This window comes from Alligator mississippiensis, chromosome 4, assembly GCF_030867095.1.
Source record: "Alligator mississippiensis isolate rAllMis1 chromosome 4, rAllMis1, whole genome shotgun sequence".
NCBI classification, from domain to species: domain Eukaryota; kingdom Metazoa; phylum Chordata; order Crocodylia; family Alligatoridae; genus Alligator; species Alligator mississippiensis.
Genome location: NC_081827.1, coordinates 4,264,758 through 4,283,520, shown reverse-complemented (window position 1 = coordinate 4,283,520; position 18,763 = coordinate 4,264,758). Strand labels below are relative to the sequence as shown.

Below are 18,763 nucleotides of genomic sequence, written 5' to 3'. Positions count from 1 at the left end.
TTTACTTTGCAGGGGTCTGGGGCAAATTGCCCCAGTTGCCACCCCAACCGGGCAGCCCTGATTTTCCCCTCGTTGTTCCTCATTGGAGGAGACAGATACAGTCAGACGCCCACCCTGAAGGAAATGCACTTTATTAGTAAACTAGCTGAAGTACCCATTCTTCGCCCAGGGTGTTGTTTCTGTAATTGCAGTGCTTGTTTCTTTTCAAAGAACTTAGGACAACATATTTAACATGTAATATTTAAGGTGGAGCAAAAAAAGGGCAAGCTTCAATACAATAATGACAACTGAGTTGGAAAAAAAAGACAAGCATCTCTATAATAATGACAATTGAACTGAATTCACTGCAGCTAAAATGGAGAGGTCCCAGTTTGTTATCTTTGAAGCAAAGAAATCCCAGTCCCTGGAAGCCCCAGAAAGGGTCAAGTGAAAACTATCCCACCTATAGTTTTCCCTCGGGTGGTGTTCAGTGATTTGGGAAGGTTTAGAGTAGATAGGACCCGCCATTCTTGAGTTATAAGCAAACATACATACAGTCATACACTTCGTTTCATTTATATAGCGATAAAAGCTAGAAAATGAACAAAAGAAGAATGGGACAAGAATTCAGCGCAGGGCTCCCCAGCAGCCACTCCCTTTCTCCCGCTTCCTTGCGGAGGTCACAGCAGTGTTAGCAAGTCTGCATGGGACGCTATATGGATCGGGACCGTGCTGGGACAAGAAATGCAAAACCTGCCAACACATCTCCACCAGTCCCACAATAACTCCACCTCACAGCAGAACCATCACCGTTCCCCGATCTTACACCTGCACCTCCAGAAATGTAAACTATCTCATCCAGTGGGGCAACATCCTGGGCAATGAGACTCCCAGGTACCCCGGGAGCAGGGGGAACTCCCCCCACCCCGACACACCCTGACTGATGGCGGAGCAAACCCCGGAGTGGGCTGAAGGGTTCCTCACCTTCCCTTCAGCTACCCAAGTTTGTGGTGATACATAGACCAGGTCAAGACAATGCCGTGGCTAACAGTGGGATCCACAGAGTACGGCAGAACGTGGATTCAGGTAATGACTGAGGCCACCGGAGAGCAACAGGTCTCCAAAACCTGAAGTGGGGGATGTGTCGCTGTGCTGAGTGATGAGACTCCCAGGTACCCCGGGAGCAGGGGGAATCCCCCCCAACACACCCCGACTGGTGGGGGAACAGAGCCCAGAGCGGGCTGAAAGGTTACTTATCTTTCCCTTCAGTGACCCAAGCCAGCAGAGCATTTTAAGTGCATGCTCTCCCTGCGTGTGGGACAGCACACAGCTGATAACATCATAAAAGAGCATCCTTGCCATTGACAAGCCCCAGGATGTGGCGCGGGACCAAAAGCAGCTCGGGCTGCAAGGAGCCCCCTTGCAGACCCGGCAGAACCCAGAGAGTGCACCGAGGGAGCATACCCATGCTGGCACAGGGGAGAGCCAGGAGCCTCTCACCACTAAAGACTGGCAGTGTGATTGCTGAGTGCGACTGGTGGGACCCATCGCGCGACTGAGTCCACCAGACGGAGCTTTGGACATGCGAGTCCCGTTCCCTAGGCGGCAACATGCCAGATGCTGGGGTCTTTTGAAAGTTTAAGTTCTCCTTGAGTGTTGATGTTTCATTACCACAGAAGAAGGGTCAGCCAGGGGAGTGCACCCTGTCATGACCTCAGTGGCCCAGCAGGGAGAGGTGGTGGCCACAGAGTTTTCTGCCTTTTAGAGGGGATGGCTGAAGCGGGAGACCATACGCCTGTTACCCTGGACTTTGAAACTGAACAAGGAGAGGATTAAGCCAAGCCCAGGAGGGTGCAGCAGACTGAGGCAAGCGTGTAGCACTGAGTCCCAGTTGCTGCCGCGACTTTATTTTGGTTGTCCATTGGACAGGGTGTAGGGGAGGTGGAGCTCTAAGTCACTCGTTTTCTCATCGAGCCAACCCGAGGGTGGAGTAACATCCCATTTTCCCCAATGAAACCTCCTAACTTCTTTACACCAAAAAGATGTGGCAGGCAAGCAGGAGGATGATCCACCCCAGGTAGGGGGACTCTACATGCCCAGCTCTCCCACACTGGGCACACAGAGCACCAAATGCCCTGATGGGAAATATGTAGGAGAGCCCAAACACCACCGGTGTACCAGAATGACGTACATAGGGAATCAATCAAAGACAAGAATACCCAACCACCTGTGGGGATGCATTTCTTACAAGACAATCACTCTCCTTCCGATCTCTCAGTTCTAATCCTCAAAGGGAATTTACAAGACACCTTTCACAGACAAGCCTACGAACTTCACTTCATCAAGCTACTGGATACAAAAAATCATGGACTAAATATAGACATTGGCTTTATGGCACATTACAACCTGCCCAATATCTGATACCCCAGGTAACCTCTCTACTATTTACCAGCTATATCTTATCACCAGGTCTACATTCCCTTTCCCCAACCCCACCTGTCTCTCCCCCATTGACTGACTCAGTTTACATTTTCACTGACTGGCTTTCTTTACTATTTCATCCAGGAAAAGGATAGACTAACTGCAGATGCTTCATCAGTCTGATGAAGGGTGTTTTACCTGAAAGCTTGTAAAGAAGGATTTTTCCAACTATTTTAATTGGTCTAATAAAAAATATTGGACTTACCCAAAGAATCTTGTCTGTCTATACTTAACGCTACTGACATGACTTCCTGGGTTGGTACATTGGACAGGGAATAGTGGATGTCTCTTCAACTCATCTGGGAGCAGGAAGAGGTGCCTTGCCACTTGCATTGGTATGCACCAGTGATAACCCTTTAAGGCCCACATTACAGGCATAGGCCAGGGAGAGATGAACACATGCCTCAGCCTAAATGGCACCAGTTTGGTACACTAGTATAAACTGCACCAGGAATAGGACAGGGCAGATGTGCAGCTGTCCCATGGCTGTGAACAGTTACTAGACAGTGAGAGGATGCCTCTTTGCCTTTAGCAGACTGTCGCCCCATGTTGAAGGTGGACAGATGGAACCTAGACTTAATCAGGGGTGAAACTCTAGTGACATCTTTCTAGGGCAGTTCTCCACATTGGGTGAAGTTACCACAGTTTACGAGTTTGCATCATTTGTCCACTACTATTATGCTGGTGTAAATATTCCATCATCCTTAAAGGATCAGTTGAGGAGTGGCAGGAGGAACTCCTGAGGCCTTGCATTCAAGGTACTGTCAGGTGACCTAACAGCAGAGGAGCTGTCCCTGAATCTCCTGTGTATGATCCTTTGAAGTAGGAAGTTGAGGGTTGTCAGTAGAGGCTGAAAAAGCTAGGGTTATTTAGTCTGGAGAAGAGAAGACTGAGTGGGGAGACTTGATAATGGTCTTCAACTACCTGAAGGGTGACTATAGAGAGGATGGAGATGGCCTTTTCTCTGTGGCAGGGATGAAACAAGGAGCAACGGCCTCAACCTGCAGCAGAGGTAATTAGGTTGGATATTGGGAGGAACTTTCTGACGATGACAGTGGTCAAGCATTGTAACAGGCACCTCGAGACAGTGGAATTTCCATCCTTGCAAGTATTCAAGAGCAGGTTAGACAGATTCTTGCTGGGGATGGTTTATTTGGGGATGCCCCTGCCTTAAGCATGAAGCTGAACTAGGAAACTTGTTAAGTCCCTTTCAGCCCTACTTTCCTTTGATTCCATTTTTCTGCAAACTGGGGGAAAATGTATTACACAGTGTCATGGGATGGGGTCTCCAGGGATGGCCATGATACCCCTAGAGCTCCTTGTCCATGCCAATTCTGCCCAACGGGCACCCTCTTTCTTTCCTGCCATGTCTTGTTGTAACTGTAATAAATAGGGAGGCTGCCCTCAAGTTTGTATTTTGGGCACAGTCCTGATGGACCCCGCTGAACCCTTTTGGGTCCTGCTCCAAAATGGATGCCTCTCGGGACACCCTCAGCCTTATGGGCTAGATGTGTGGCTCCAAACTGTCCCTTTACCACGCCCCAAGCCTCGCAGATGGCATTCACACAGTGTCTCTCCAAGGCCTTAGTTTAACCTGGCCTCTGGTCATCACTGGGCTATCCGCAGCCCTGTCTCTGTCTCTCTGTCTCTGTGCCCCCTGGTGCTGGGGTCCGCTCACCCGCTTTGTCACTGCGCCTACACTGGCGCTGGGGTCCCCACACTGTAGTGGGCCCCCAATGAGCCCCAGCCCAATCCTCCGGTTTACAAACAGAAATCAAAATACGAGCCCCTGGGCTATAACTTGCAGCCGAGAGGCTCTTGACTGACTGCTGGGCTCTCTCCTAGGCAGTTCATGCCCTTAAAGAAGCACGCACCTTAGTGCCCTGTGACACACACACATAAAACAAACACACACACACACACCCTACTAGCATTTCTACCCCACAACCCATCCCTCCACCAGGAATCACTTTAAGGCCTCCTCTCCGGTGGGACTTCTGCCTTGCCAGGTCCTGGGGAGACTTCCTTAAGCAGCAGCTCTCGGCAGACGTCCCACCGTCCGCTCCACTGGGCCCCGGCAGTCGCAGCAGCAGGCAGGTCACGTACCGTAGAGGTGCTGGGAAAGATGAAGCGAGACTCACTTTGGGTTCCTCAGTGCTCGGGCTCACAAGTCAGCATTTGCATCTGGGCTGCAACAAGCAGAGCTGCGTTACTGGAGGCGAGAGGCGGCCAGGCCAGCCAGCCTGCTCTTCCCTCCCCACGCCATGAACAAGGAGCCGTGGCCACTGCTCCCTGGGGCTTTATCCCCGCCATTGGGACTGACCCCATGGATCAGTGCCCACGACCCCAGAATCATGTCCCTGATACAGCAACCCATTCAGCCAGGTCCTGCACCTGGGGTGAGGAGACCAGGAGAGGCAGGACACGCTCCCCTTGGCGCTCTGACCTGGGCAATGCGGCTGCAATCTCAGTGTCCCAAGCCACGGCACATGGGCAACACTGAACGCTGGCCTACAGTAACCACCAGCCTCCCCCTGCGGCTCCTTCCTCTGGTCCCCCTGGAGCTGGTTGGAGGAGGGGAGCCTCGTCTCTATTACTGCAACAGCTGCAAGGTGGTGGAAAACTGAGGTGGGGGGATAAAAAGGCCATGAAGTCTCTATACCCCATAGACTCCCCTGGGGTTTTCTCTAGGGACGGGGTTTGGGAGGGGTCGGTGCTATGGACCAGGCATGAACTGACTTCTGATGTGAGACCCCCAATGCCTCGGCTGCAAATGCAACCCCACTTCATTACAAGGTGCTGGACAGGTGCGAGCAAATGCCTCGGTCTGCAGGAGCCGGCAGAGCCTGATGGGCATCACGTGTGCCCCACTCAACTCACCTCTGCAGGAAGATAGATTATCTTCACGTGCTCACAACACCATGTATAGCAGCAGGACGGCAGCGAGACAGTGCACAGCTCCCAGCACTGGGACTGCAGCGCCCTTCCCTGTGGAGCAGAGCAAGTCCCAGGTGAGAACGGGCAGCCACTCCTCCATCCCCCTCAGCCGGGGGGAGCAGCTCCAGCACCACCTCCAGCTACTGGCCTCTGGGGTGATGGTGGCACGTCCGCTGGATGCACAAAGTCCTAAAAGGCCAGGGCTGGAGATGGGTGGGGGCAGGGGCTGGGAAAATGCTTAGCCTGAGTACCCTGAATCACCAGATCCTGGAGTTGTCTCGAGATGCTCCCTCAGCTCTCGCCCCGAACTGTGCACAAGCATGCCAAGCAAAATGTCTTCATGTGCCATGTACATGTGCCAGGGGTTGCCAGCTCCTGGGGCAGAACATGGCTCAAATAACCTTAGTTTTTCTTTCTTTCCAGTCCGTGGACTAAGACAGACTGCAAGGCACAGACACCTGGGTCAGAGACAAATGCACCTTAGTGGTGTCAAGGTGCCAGGATTTGGCCTGCTACATCTCCATTTTAATCCCCTGCTTTCGTGCCACTCCATCTTCAAGAGTGCCATCCTTCAAAGTGAAAACCTTTGTGCTTTGCTTTCTACTTGAAGAAGACCTTTTGTAAAAGGTCTGAAGGATCATTTTCCAGTTAATACCAAGTGGGGAAGGGGGGACCAGTCCACCTGGAAATGAAAAATCCAATCACGTCAATAAGCCCCGACAGGCTGGTTTCACACCGCACCACTTGGACAGTCCTCCTTCCTATTCGTGAAGTCATTACTAGGACGGCTGTTTTGTGAAGCATGTGGAAGAAAGAACAACACACTTCCAGCACCCAGCCCTCGAGGACGTCGTGTTGCAATACACCTGGGTATGCACAGTGCCCTCCCCTGGGAGGCGCAAGGGGTGTGAAAGTGTGCGCGCTCTCTCGGATGTGTGTATATTATGTGTGCACAAATTTGGAAAGCATGTGTGAGATATAAGCAAAGGTAACTACACCGACATACCTGGCACTTGAAGGTGGAAGATGCAGTGCTCATAACCCCCGCGGTGAAAAAAGTAAATATGATAGGTTCCCATATCATTTGGGACTATATTTTTCAGCAGCAAAGATGCTTTGCCATTGCGAATGTCCTTGTGAATGACTTCAGTTCGCCCGCGAAACCTCTCTGCTTGGTTCGTCAGGTCGTCTTCATCATCACGAAAGCTGTGCACAACTTCGTGCGAGTCAGTCTGGCAGTTAACAGTAACTTCAGAGAGCTGCACATCTTTCCATGCAGCAGCACAGGACATGGATACATTGCTGTGCACGGATGCTGTAATGTTCCTGGGTTCGTTTCCACGCGTGAACCCGGCCAGGTTGAGTAGACAGCCTAGCAGGGAATAAAAGAACAGGACGTTATTTGCCCTTCTCCATGCATCTTCTCGTTTGCCTTATCTCTAGTCATTGGCCTGTCAACGTGACACAGCCTCTGGACATGCGGCTTGATTGGCACCACTAAAACCAGGATGAGCTGACAAAGGCAAGAGGGTCAGTGCAGTCCTTGCAGCCTGTTATCAAATACTTTAACTGATACTTAAATAGATTAGGTCCGTGGTTCTCAGCCTTTTTAGACACGAGGTAGCCCTCCCACAGACATGAGGCACCTCTTGGAAAATACCAACTCTTAGGTTTTTTACTCTTTTTTTAACTACAGAAAACAGCAGTGCAATTTTTCTGTTGCAAAGAACTCAAACCACAACAGGTCCCTGTGGATCCCCATTTGAAATCTCTGGGTTTATCTTGTGAATCATGCTTCGCACCTCACATTGCTAACATTGCAGGCACCCCACATGGAGCCCCTGGACCTCTGGTTGAGAATTAATCGATTAGATCAATGGTGCTTCTTTTGGCTGGCTCCGATCAAAGAAAGCCATTGGGCTAGCCTGGTGCAGTTGGTTTACAGGGAACCCGCGTTGCATTCAATACGGTTTTCCGTCTGCATGTCTGTAGTCATTCCTTTTCCAGCTTCCTACTACCTTGCCTGCCCTCGGTATCAAATTAACTGGCCTGCAGTTGCCTAGGATCACTCTTCCCCCAGCCCCACGTCTTAAAACCAGCCCCCTCCACATGTTATGCTCCAACTGTATGGCACCATCCTATTCTCCAAATGGAGAGCACTATCCTGGGCTCAGATGTGTTACAAATCCTTGCTACCAGACCTGTCATATCCTTGGCCACCTCTCTTTATGAGCATTCATCTTCACTTGTCCCGTGCCATTTGTCCAGTCGGGTGCCAAGAGAGCAAGGAAGAAAGACGGTGCAACGTACCGGCCGCACAGCACACGCCCAGACAGAGAATCTCGGCTGGTCGGCAGGTTCTCGGGGGTTTCATGCTCTGCTGTCTTCAAGCCTGTTGAAACAAATGCCACCTGCTTAAACCATCACTTGAAGTTCTGCGCCTCTGCGCACCACCACCTCCCAGCGCCGAGATGCCCCTTGTTGAATGCTGCTCAGTGCTGAATGGGAGGGAAATGCACCACACATGTATCCCCGAGTTCGATCTAGTGGGGGAGACACGCGTGTTAGAAAATGTGTTGACAATCTGGGACCTGGAACATGTGAGCACACAAGGGAGGGTGTAGCGCAGGCAAAGGGCCTGGCCAGGCTGGAGCTGGTGGCTCCGCTGCTACTCAAAGCAGTCGACTGGCACTTACCTCAACTGACCTCACTTGGCCGTACGCGTTTGAGTTTGGGCACGTTAATTCCTGGACACCAATTAACACCACCAGCCCTGGCTTGCACCGCTTGTTTTCCTCCATGCAAACAGCCAGATAGTAAATAGTTATAATATTATAATTCAGTGTAATTGTCATTTTAACCTGGCATGTGGCCCTGACACATATCCCTGCCGAGCCAGTCCCACATCAACCCGGCTGCCTGTTTTTACCCTGATACTCCAGAGCGTGCTTTCCTGGCATACACTTTGGCATTGGGGGTCGGACTCGATGATCTATTGAGGTCCCTTCCGGCCCTAACATCTATGAATCTATGAATCCCAAGCTAAAATAGACTTTAGAGGAGAAAACTGGCTGGAGACACAGAACATTTCTGTAAGGACCAGCAGCAGGAAGCCTGCCGGGGCTCAGCAGGGTGTGACGGCAGAATTCATGGAGGGCAAGGTAATTGCTGAGAAACTCAAGTTGCTCTTCGCATTTATCTTTACTATGGACATTGCTGGAGAAGGTTCCTTCACGGACCCATTCCTCTCAGGACAGGAATCAGTAGAACTGACAAAACAGGAGAGGATTTCAGAGGACCAGTAATTGCCATCACCCGGACCTGAGGGCATTCACCCCAGGGTCCTGCAAGTCCAGACGTTAGGTCCTACAGAACTACTGCTCTGCAACCTATAGCTAAGAGCAACCCTCGTGCCAGAGAGGTGGAGCGTGGCAAACGTATCTGAAGTCTTGAAGAGGGGCTCCAAAGGTAACCCAGGGAGCTGCAGACCGGTGAGTCCAACTTCTGTGCCTGGCAGGCCAGGAATCCATTTTTTTAAAGTAGAACAAAAAGGTGGCTCAGCATGTGGACGAACACCACTAGCAGGGGGTCAGCCTGGCATTTCTAAAGGAAAGTCCACCAACCTACTTGAGTTTTAAGGATATCAACACGCCTGTGGCTCGGGGAACCCAGTGCATATGGTATCACCACCACCTGGAGTCACCCAGCCCGACCGCAGTAACGAGCACCTTGACTGACACGGCCCTGGCCCCAGACAGGACCGGGCCAAGCAGGGCAGGCGTCACTGGGTGTTTCATCTGGTCAGATGATGCAAGGCCCAGTACAGCCTGCCCTGGTTCACCACCATCCACACGCTGCCCTCCCTTCCTCGCCTGGCTGCCGCATGCTGCCTCCATCCATCTCCAGGAGCCCCAGCACCTCCATCCCCTCTGTCCTCAGCAATGCAGGGCCATTCACTGCCCCATGAATGTACCTTGAGCTCTGGGTATGGGGTCACCTCTAGCAACACTGGCCAGGCTCTCAACATCAAGATGTTTCTTGAGTCTAGGCCTAAAAGACTATAGCGTAGGCAAAATTTTGGGCTGAGTGCTGGAAAAACAGCACTGTCTACATTGTAAGGTGCTGGAGTGCTGGCATGCCTGAAAAACAGAACTGGGGCAGCGGTACATGCCTTGGCAGGAAGAACTGCATATTAATATAGTTAATAACCACCCGTGTTGCCCTTTTCTCTTTTTTCTTTTTTTTTACAGTAAATACCAGATTTTCTAAAAATTCTAAATCTGGTGACAATAAATAAAACTTCATACGCTGCCTTTGGATGCCTTCCAATTGCAGCATTTCCTGAAGTTCATGCAGACTAAGGGCAAGGAAAACAATGTAAACAGGCAAACAGCAGGAACTCAGAAAGAATTACATTATATGAAGAGCATATAAATCTGGGTAAGTATTTCCAAGAAACCAATCAGAGAACAGAAAATCATGCAAAAAAAGTGAACAATATGAAATGTTTAAATTAAGAATGTAAAGCGGAGAGATCAAAATAAACTGTGTATGAAATGATTTAACAAGAGCAAAATAAAATGACTAATATGAACTGGTTTGAGAGAGAGCAAGAACTGAGCATGTTTAACAAAGGAAAATAAACTGAATAGCAGAAACTAGTTTGAAAGAGTGTGCAAAAGGCCTAGGGAGAGACATTCAAAAAGCCTGAGCCTGAATTGATTCAATCTTTGCAGGCTACTCTAACCCGGCTAGGCTGAACGGATTTGCAAGTGTGCAGACAGTCCCTCTGGACTGAGGAAATGCAGGCACGTGCCTGCAGAGGCTCAGGCTAGAAGCCAGGAGACACTAGAGCAGCCCTCCCTTCCCTTCCACAGTGCTAAGCTAAGCAGGGGCATGGCCAGGCCCTGGCAGGATGCTCTGATTAGGGAGGGGTGTAAACCCCCACCCTGCCGGTACTGTCCCTGGCTTTTCCCCACTTGCTGCTCAAGGGGTGGGAGTGATGCCAGACCCCCAGCCCTTTACTAGCACTCTGAGGAAAAAAAGGGGATGTGAAATGCATGCATCTGTTGATAATACAGTAAAAGCTCTGCTGTCCGGCATCCCCTGGGAATGGGGGATGCTGGATAACAAAATATGCCAGTTAATTGAACGGCCTGGACCACCGCTTCTCCCGCCATGTCTGGGGCATCCTGCCACCCCTCCCGCAGCATCACTGCCCCTCCCACAGGCCCTGCAGGCCCTGTGCGACAGGGAGGTGGGCCCTGCACAGCATGTTATGCCCCCAGGCCGTGGAGTCCCAGCAGCGCAGGCTGCTTTGCCCTGGGCCGTGGGGGCTCAGAGAAACTAAAATTGCCACGGTGGGCACTTCTGGTTTCACTTTATCTTACAAGCTGGCATGCCAGTTAATTGAGCAAGCTGGCTTGTAAGATGCCGGTTAACAGGACTTTTACTGTACTGAGCTTTTCAACATCCCTCTTCCTGCTTCATACTGTCTGCAGCAAACCTGACAGGTGAGGGAGCCAGCAGGGAGCCAGTAACACAGGGTTTATCAGCCCATCAGCAAAACAAAAGTCTCTCATTAGTTCAAGCTCTTCTTAAACAGCTTTTTCCAAGGAAGGAACAGAGGGACAGTACCAGCATTACCAGCTGACTAGCTCCAAAAATCCCTATGTGGACACTGTTCTGTCTGCCTGTCCCAGTGAAACTGGAGAAATGCACATACAGACACTTCTCAGCATTAGCTAGTAGGCCTGCGCGAGTCGGCAGCTATTTGATCCAGCTTCAGATCTGGCAGCTTCAGATGCCAAGGATCCGGTCCGGAGCTCTGAACTGGGTTTCTGCTTTGATCCAGCTGAAGTGGCTCTGAAGCTTTGGAGAGGCCTCGGAAATCCAGCCATAGGGTATAATGGGGAATCAATGAAATATCTATAACTTTGTTGGCTTGATTGTTTTGTTTTGTTTTTTGGGGGGGGGGGAGGGGGATGAAACTTGCAGGGGTGGTAGACTCTTTTGAGAGCATGAAGTCTACCAAGTTTCAAGAAGATTGGTGGAGGGGTTCAGGGGGAAGTGCACCCCAAATTCTTGAAAGCAAAACTCGTGTCACATGTATGTGTGACACCGCAGGGCGGGTGAAAGCTGCAGAGATGGTGGACCCTGGTGACACCACAAAGTGGTGGATATTTCCAAAGTGGTTCGGAAGCCCTGAATCAATTCAGAAAGCCTAAAGCTTCCAGCGATTCGATTCAGATTTATAGATTTGGTCTCTGAATCATCTGAATCATCTCCAAATCCGAATCACGGTCTGAAGCTTTGCCCAGCCCTATTAGCTGGCATGCTACACGCCTAGGATCCATGGGGCTGGGGGCTGTGCTGTGGGAGATGGGAGGGAATGGGGGCTCCCTGCTTGAGCAGTAAGCAGTGAGACAAGGGGTGGGAGGGGGCAGCGGGAAGCCAAGCAGACCCTGCGGTGCCTGCAATCTCTGAAGGAGCTCTGGCCAGGGAGCAGAGGGCTGGGACCAGCACTGATCTCTGGAGCAGACAGCACAGCCCACGGCTGCAAAGCACCTGGGATGCTGGGGGACTCTGGCTTAACTTAAACTAGGAAGGGGTCTGGGACAGACATTGCGTAAACTGGTTTGACCCAAATCAGTGATACTACATTCAACCAGGTTTACCAGTTTCAGCCATTTAGATACTGCTGTATATGTCCTGAAGTTCTGTTCTGTTACAGGTTTAAACCCATTTCTGATCACTGAAACCAATTTGTGTGTAGTGTCTGTCCCTAGCCAAGGAGACAGAGGCGGGGTGCAGTCTGCCTTCTGCCGACCCTGCCCTTGGTGCCAGTGGCTAAGTTTGTGAAGCTTTGTGAAACTCTTAGCACTGCAGACACGGGGGCAAGCTCAGCAGATCGCAGACAGTGTCCCTGCCTGTGCTCTCCTGATGCTCACCCAACAAGGACACTCCTCCAGGAGACAGACTGCACTTTTGAAAGAGCCACCTGAATACCACGGGAAGATTTGCAGCAGCGCAGAAAGAGACGCCCCATGAATCACACACCATGAGTCATGACATCCCATCCCATCCTGGAATCTGTGCAGAAATCCTCAAACAAGTGCAATCCACATTAAAAGGAGACCCAGTTCTTAAAGTGATCTTCCCAGAACCACCCATCCTAGCCTTTAAGTGAACACCAAACCTTGCCAGCATCATCACCTGACGCAAACTTCCTCTGGCCCAAACCACAATGAATGGAAACCATGCTGGAACAGGAAATGCACCAAGGTCACTTCATCAGCCCACTGGATATAAAAAATCCTTTCCTCACGGGAAGGGGGTGGGGGGGGGGGGGAATTGATAAAAAGAAACCTGCTGCTAATTAAAGTGCTAAACATTTTCTGAGCTACCAAGGGTGGTTGTGAGAAAAAGCAACATGTATCTAATCAAAGCACTGAACATTTCTGCAGCTGGGAAAAGGCCCCAGGCTCAGGGGCAGGTGTGGCTGTGACTGCCGGCAGACATGCCACCGTCGGTGTCCCTCTCCAGAGCTCTGTCTCTGCCAGCGTGAGAGACTGGTGTTGAATCCCTCAGGGCAGGGATCTCCCTCCCTGTCTACATGACAAAAGCCTGGGGCCTGGGAAGCAGATGCTCTGGTCACCTGGGGAGGGGGGGAAAGCCCCGCTCATCGGCCCAGGTAGCCAGTGAGGCTTTTTAGATTGGTTGGCTCGTGGCCAGCACTGGCAGCTTCGATTGGACCGGGCTGCTGAGGTCAGAGAGGTGATAAAAAGGCCCGGTCCAGGAAGAAAACAGCCATTAGCCATGCGGTCATCCAGGTGAATCTGAACCTGGCTCTCTCCTCATCACCGCATGCTCCAAGAGTGCCCTGCCTCCAGAGGAAACGCCAACCACCTCTGGACGATGCAAGTGAGTAAGCTACTCGAGATCAGACTAGATATGTAGCTTACAGTAACTCAGATGCGAGATCAAAAGGCTACCTCAGCCACCCTGGTTTGCTCTATGGGATTCCTCTGATATTTCCATGACAATGCTCTACCTTTTACCCTGTTTCCGCCCTACCCCTGTCATCAATAAAGTTCTCCTTTGTGACCGGTGTGGGAGACTTATTGAGGGGTGGGTCTACATTATGCCGAGGAGGCCCCTTAGGTCTGTGGACTAAGGGAGGCTTCCTAATAAGCCCCTGACTTGGGGAAGTGCCCCAAGTGCTGGTATTGGGTCTAGGACCCACTGGACGATCAGGCCTGCGTTCTCCAAGGTGCGCAGAGCCAGAAGTGAGTCCAGAGCCTGGGACGGTGGCAGCGGGACCCCAGGCTAGCGGGGGTGCTCCAGGGAAGGGGTCGGCCGGACGGGACGCACCCCAGGGAGGCACTCGGAGCCTGGAAGGTGGGCGGGCGCAGGGGGGTGGCAGGCTGCCCCGCTCTGCCCAGCGCCCCGGGGACGCGGGCTCTCCCGGCCGGTGGCTCGCCGCTGTCTGCATCCCCGGGTCGAGGGATGTGCTCGTCCAGGCTGGGAGCGGATAGATGGGGACCATCCCCTCCCGCTCGGGAAAGCCGGGTCCAGTGTCGGACCGGAGGAGGGAGCGTGGGGTTGGAGCGGGAGGCGCTGCCGCCCTCCTCTCCCCTCCCTTCCCCGCGCCGCCGCCCCACACGAGCCCTCCCCAAATACAGCCTCGCCACGACGGGGAAGGCTCCTGCCTGGCCGGGGTCCCGCCGAAGCCGGGCAATCGTCTCACGTCCCAAGCGCTGGTGCCATCGGGGGCCGCGGCTCCCGCTTCCCCGCCCCGAGCGGCACCGGGGCTGGGCCGGGCCGGGCCGGGCCGGGCCGGGGGTCCCTGCTCGCACCCCTCGGGGCCGCCCTGCAGTCGGGGTCGCCCCCCTCGGGGCCCCTGGGTGGGCACGGCCCGCGGCCGGACCCCGCCTGCTCCTGCGGGTCGTGTCCGGCCCGGCCCGAGCCCTTCCCTGGCACGGAGAGGCGGGAGGCGGGAGGCCGGGGCCGGCCCAGGCGGGTCCTGCTCTGCAAGGTCCTGCTCGCCCGCCTCCAGCGCCGGGCACTTCAGCGAGGACTGCGTCCGGGACCGGAACCAGGAGCCTCTGGTACCACAGCCAGGATCATGCCGGAGCCCCAGCTGCACCCCGTGTCCGCTCCCGGGGCCGGCGGAGAAGACGGTGGTGCGCAGCGGGCCGTGCGGGGCTCCGAGCCGGGGCGGGGCCGATGCAGGGCCCGGGGGGGAGCGGGGGTCTGGGCACCGCGGCGCCCGGCCCACAGGGAGCCCGTGGCCCGGCCCCCGGCCGAGACCCAGGAGCCAGGGGGAGAAGCAGCTGCCCCCGGCCTCCCTCCCTTCCCCGTCGAGGGAGCGGGGCCGGGGCGGGGGCAGACACAACCCGGCTGGGCAGGGGAGGGCGAGGGCATGGGCATGGGTCCCGCCCAGGCAGGCACTGCCCTGGCAGGGGAGTCCCCTCCTCTCTGTCCCGGTGAAACTTTGTGAAAGGGGGAGGCCCGTCCCATGCAGGTGCCCCCCGGGCAGTCTTCTCCGCCCTCCCCATGGCAGGACGGGGCAAGTGATGGTGATGGGGACCGCTCACCCTCTCGCTTGCTCTTTCAGCCTTGTGGTGGCGGCAGTTGTCAAGTCCGGACCAGGGGGCTGGATGAGCCTGGAATTGGCGGCTTATTCCCAGTTCTTTTTTCAAAGCGAATCTAGACCCAATAAAAGCTTGTTCTTAATGAATTGCACATCCTAAAGAGCGAGAATTTCATTAGCTAGGCATATGTATTAATTAATATGTAAAATAATATCCTACATCAAGTACAGAGCCCTAAAGGAAGGTGAGATTGGGATGGGATGATGGGGCTCACACACACGCCAGCACCACCACCAGTGGATTCAAGAAATAGCTTGACTCGTGACTCACCCAGCAGTGCCGGATCACACACCCAGCTCCAACTGCAGGCGCTGCGCTCGGACTGTCTGCATCCCCCTCCACGTCCCTGCCGCCTGCCTGGGAAAGAGAGCGGCATGGGCCTCAGGCGTCATCTGAACATCAGACTCCAGATGTGAGCTCTCCGGTGCCAAACAGAAAGCAGGCGAGGTTCTTTGAGTAGATGTAAGCTCTTTTATTAGACCCGCTGAGTAGTTGGGAAAAAGTTCTTGGCAAACTTTCTGGCGCAGTCACCCTTCATCTGGCAAAGGGACTCTATTGTTCTGAGACTCCAAGAAATGAGAGAAGCTAAAAGCATGACAGGATCTCACTGAGATGTAAATAGGTAGAGATTAGAAAGACAAACAGTAAAGCAGAGGGGAAGAAAGCAGGGGAAAAGGCTAAATAGAAGGGCAGAATCACTTCCTCCGATCTGCTGGCAGCGCTCCTACCAATGCAGCCCAGGATGCCGTTAGCTTTCTTCACAACGCGGACGCACTGCCGGCTCCTGTTCAGCTTCTTGTGCCCTGTCCCCCCAGGGCCTTGTCTGCAGAGCTGCTGCCCAGCCCGTCACCCCAGCCTGCACGGGTGCAGGGGATTGCTCCCGCCTCAGTGCAGGACTTTGCACTTGTCCTTGTTGAACCTCGCGAGATTTCTTTTGGTCCAGTCCTCCAATCTGTCGAGCCCTGCCCTCCAGGGCATCTCCTGCTCCCCCCAGCTTGGTGTCATCTGCAAACTTTCTGGGGTGTACCCCCCCCCATCTTCCAGGTCCCTGATGGAGACACTGAACAACAGCAGCCCCAGGACTGACTCCAGCAGGCCCAGAGCAGACAGCAGCTTTTGTGGCAAGTCCATCAGTTCAGAGCTCCTCTTGGCTTTGAAGCTGAAGGGCAAGGACATACAGAGACTTTCAGAGGCACACGCCACCCTTTGGGCCAAAGTCCCAGGGACTTTCAGTGGGAACACAGTGCCAGTTACACTTGCTTTAAAAGTCTCCCTTGGTTGCGGTGCCTGTGGGCGCTATGGGGCTGGTTCCCATGCACCGCATTGATGTGCTGGGCCTCATTGCTGGCGGGGCACTCACCATGGGGTTTGGCAGGGCTTTCCAAACAGCACCTACTTGCCCACCGACCACCCCACCCCTCACACCCCAGAGCTCAGCACAGGTCTCCCCCAGCAGTTCAGCCAGGGAAGGACACGGGTGTCCCCTGGACCACATGCTGGAGACACGGCAGCTCCCCCCATCCCAGCTTGGCTCCATCAGACTCCAGCCTTGGGGCACAGACTGCTTCTACCCCAGCTGCCCGCGGCCCCTGGGAGCTAGGCTGGTCGCCAGCCCCCACTGAGCTGCACAACATCACGGCCGGCCCCTTCTTCCAGGAATCCCCTGACGCCGCACGAATGCTCTGCTCCGGGCTGCTCAACCTTCTGGTGCGGCAGGCTGGAGGAGTGGTGCGAGACCTGTGTGCAGGCTGGATCGGACCCCGTGCACCAGGATGGGGCTCCCCGCTGCCTCCACTCAGCCTGCCACTGGATGGGGCCCCACACCACCTTCCTCGCCCCCAACACAGGACTGGGCCCCTCACTTGAAACCGGCTACACTTTGAAAGATGAAACTTGCAGCAAGAACCAAAGAAAAAAAAAACCCCAAACAAAAATAAAAATTAAAAAAAGGAGGGAGGTCCCTGACGACCAGAATGGGCTTTGGCACTTTGTTTAAGTGTCACATTTTAAATTTCATTGCAGAACAACAAGAAAGATTTTTAACCCTCCCTGCCTGCCCCCTGCCACGTCCAGGGGAGGAATCCTACCTGGTCTGCACAAGGAGCAACTGAGAACAACTCCCAGAGTCACTCTCGTGCACCCAGAGGGACGGGCTTCCATCTCCAGCTCCCTCCGTGCAAAAATCACACTCCTTTCCTACCTATGGGGACTATGTACCAGCTTCCATTTCCCCTGAGCCTGAGGAAGGGCCTTTGACCTCGAAAGCTTGCAGAAAAAGATCTTTTTTTTTTTTGCCACTTCCTAGTTGGTCTAATAAAAGCTATCATTTCTGAACCAAGAGTTCTAGATTTTTGCATCTCCAAATCATTTGGCAGGCATCCCCTTCGACCTGACTTGGGACTGCCAGGAAAAGCACAACTGGGGAGGGGGCAGGGGAGAGACAGGTCTGCAGTGAAATGCTGCTGTGTCCCAAGGGCTGAGCCTCCCCGAGCTCCCTGGCGCTGCAGTCTTTCCAGCCCTGCTCGGTGCCCTCATGCTCCCAGGCCGTGGGCATCAAGGTAAGCATCCTAGGGAGGTGTCTCCAAGCAGGGATGGGCAGGCAGGGACTCTGCCCTAGATGAGCCCAAAGTCCCCAGGTGCTGGCTGTCCCTCCCCTCCATGGCTATGGGGTGAGGAGAGTGTGACTTGAGGAGCCTGCTGGTTGACTCCCAACCTTTCCCTCCTTGTCTGGCCATGAGCTGTGATGTCCCCCCACAGAGTCTGGAAAGCCTGGGAGCTGGTGGACAGGCCTACCCCAGGCCCAGCAGCACCCTGGGAGAGGGCAGGGGCAAAACTGGGCTGCATTTGCCCCCAGATGAGCCTGCCCTAGGGGGCCCAGCAGTCCAAGCTGCACTGCCACAGGCAGAGCACAGGAAGAGCAGCTGCCGCCTGCAGAGAGCAGGGCAGGGCAGGGCAGGGCAGGGCAGGGCAAGGCTCCAGGTCCCCCTCCCAGAGGTTGGTAAATCAGCAGCTGGCCACGCAGCCAGGTAGATGCTACTCAGTTCTGCCTTCGTTCTTCCAAATTGGGGAGGACAGACACCATCAGACGCCCAGAGTGAAGCAAATGCACTTTATTACCCAGTATAACAGCTAGAAAATGAACAGAACAAAAGCAGGACAAGCATTCAGCGCAGGGCTCCAACAACAAGACCCTTCCTCCCGTTCCCTTGCTGAGGTCTCAGCAGTGTTAGCAAGTCCGCACGGGCCCCAGCCTGCTTCCCAAGGCCGGACTGATGGAGGACCGAGCCTTGAGACTGTTCCAGTGATTAATTGGCCCTGGGACCCGTCAGTGTTATACACAGCAATTTTCCCCCTCCCTCCATTTCTCTACAAACCAGGGTAAGAGATACTATACACACATACATATACACAGACCTATGCAAACACACATAAATAAGAACACATACTCACACATCCATCTCGCACACACATTTATAAACAGTGCCCCAGTGGTTCTTGGCAGGTGTGTGCTAGACACGAGGTAACACTGGGAAGAAACGTGTCCCTGAGTGGAAACGTGCTGGCCAGACTGAGTGAGCAAACTCGCTTTGCCCAGACTCATTAGGCCTTTAACTTTCAGTTATTAATAAACGCAACAGAATTGCAGAGCCAGCCCCGTTCAACACCTACCTCTTATAGCTGAACTAACAGTTTCCCTGTGAACGGGGTAA

At 53.7% G+C, this 18,763-nt stretch overlaps 1 long non-coding RNA gene and 1 other non-coding gene across 4 annotated transcripts; one reads left to right on the top strand and one right to left on the bottom strand.

The window, feature by feature from the left end:
* Positions 1 to 115: 115 nt before the first annotated feature.
* On the bottom strand, positions 116 to 15,072 carry LOC109285384 (uncharacterized). Of its 3 annotated transcripts, none has more exons than XR_009461462.1 (5): positions 14,997 to 15,072; positions 7,708 to 7,789; positions 6,404 to 6,769; positions 5,341 to 5,448; positions 116 to 4,649 (listed from the first exon to the last, which is right to left on the bottom strand). It is a non-coding gene; the product is annotated as an uncharacterized LOC109285384 (transcript). The 3 variants fall into 3 exon arrangements; XR_009461461.1 differs by lacking the exon at positions 14,997 to 15,072 and adding an exon at positions 8,094 to 13,991; XR_009461460.1 differs by lacking the exon at positions 14,997 to 15,072 and having other exon boundaries at positions 7,708 to 13,991.
* Positions 14,066 to 17,387, top strand: LOC132249931 (uncharacterized). The gene is made up of 2 exons (XR_009461463.1): positions 14,066 to 14,582; positions 15,017 to 17,387. It is a non-coding gene; the product is annotated as an uncharacterized LOC132249931 (long non-coding RNA).
* Positions 17,388 to 18,763: the final 1,376 nt, after the last annotated feature.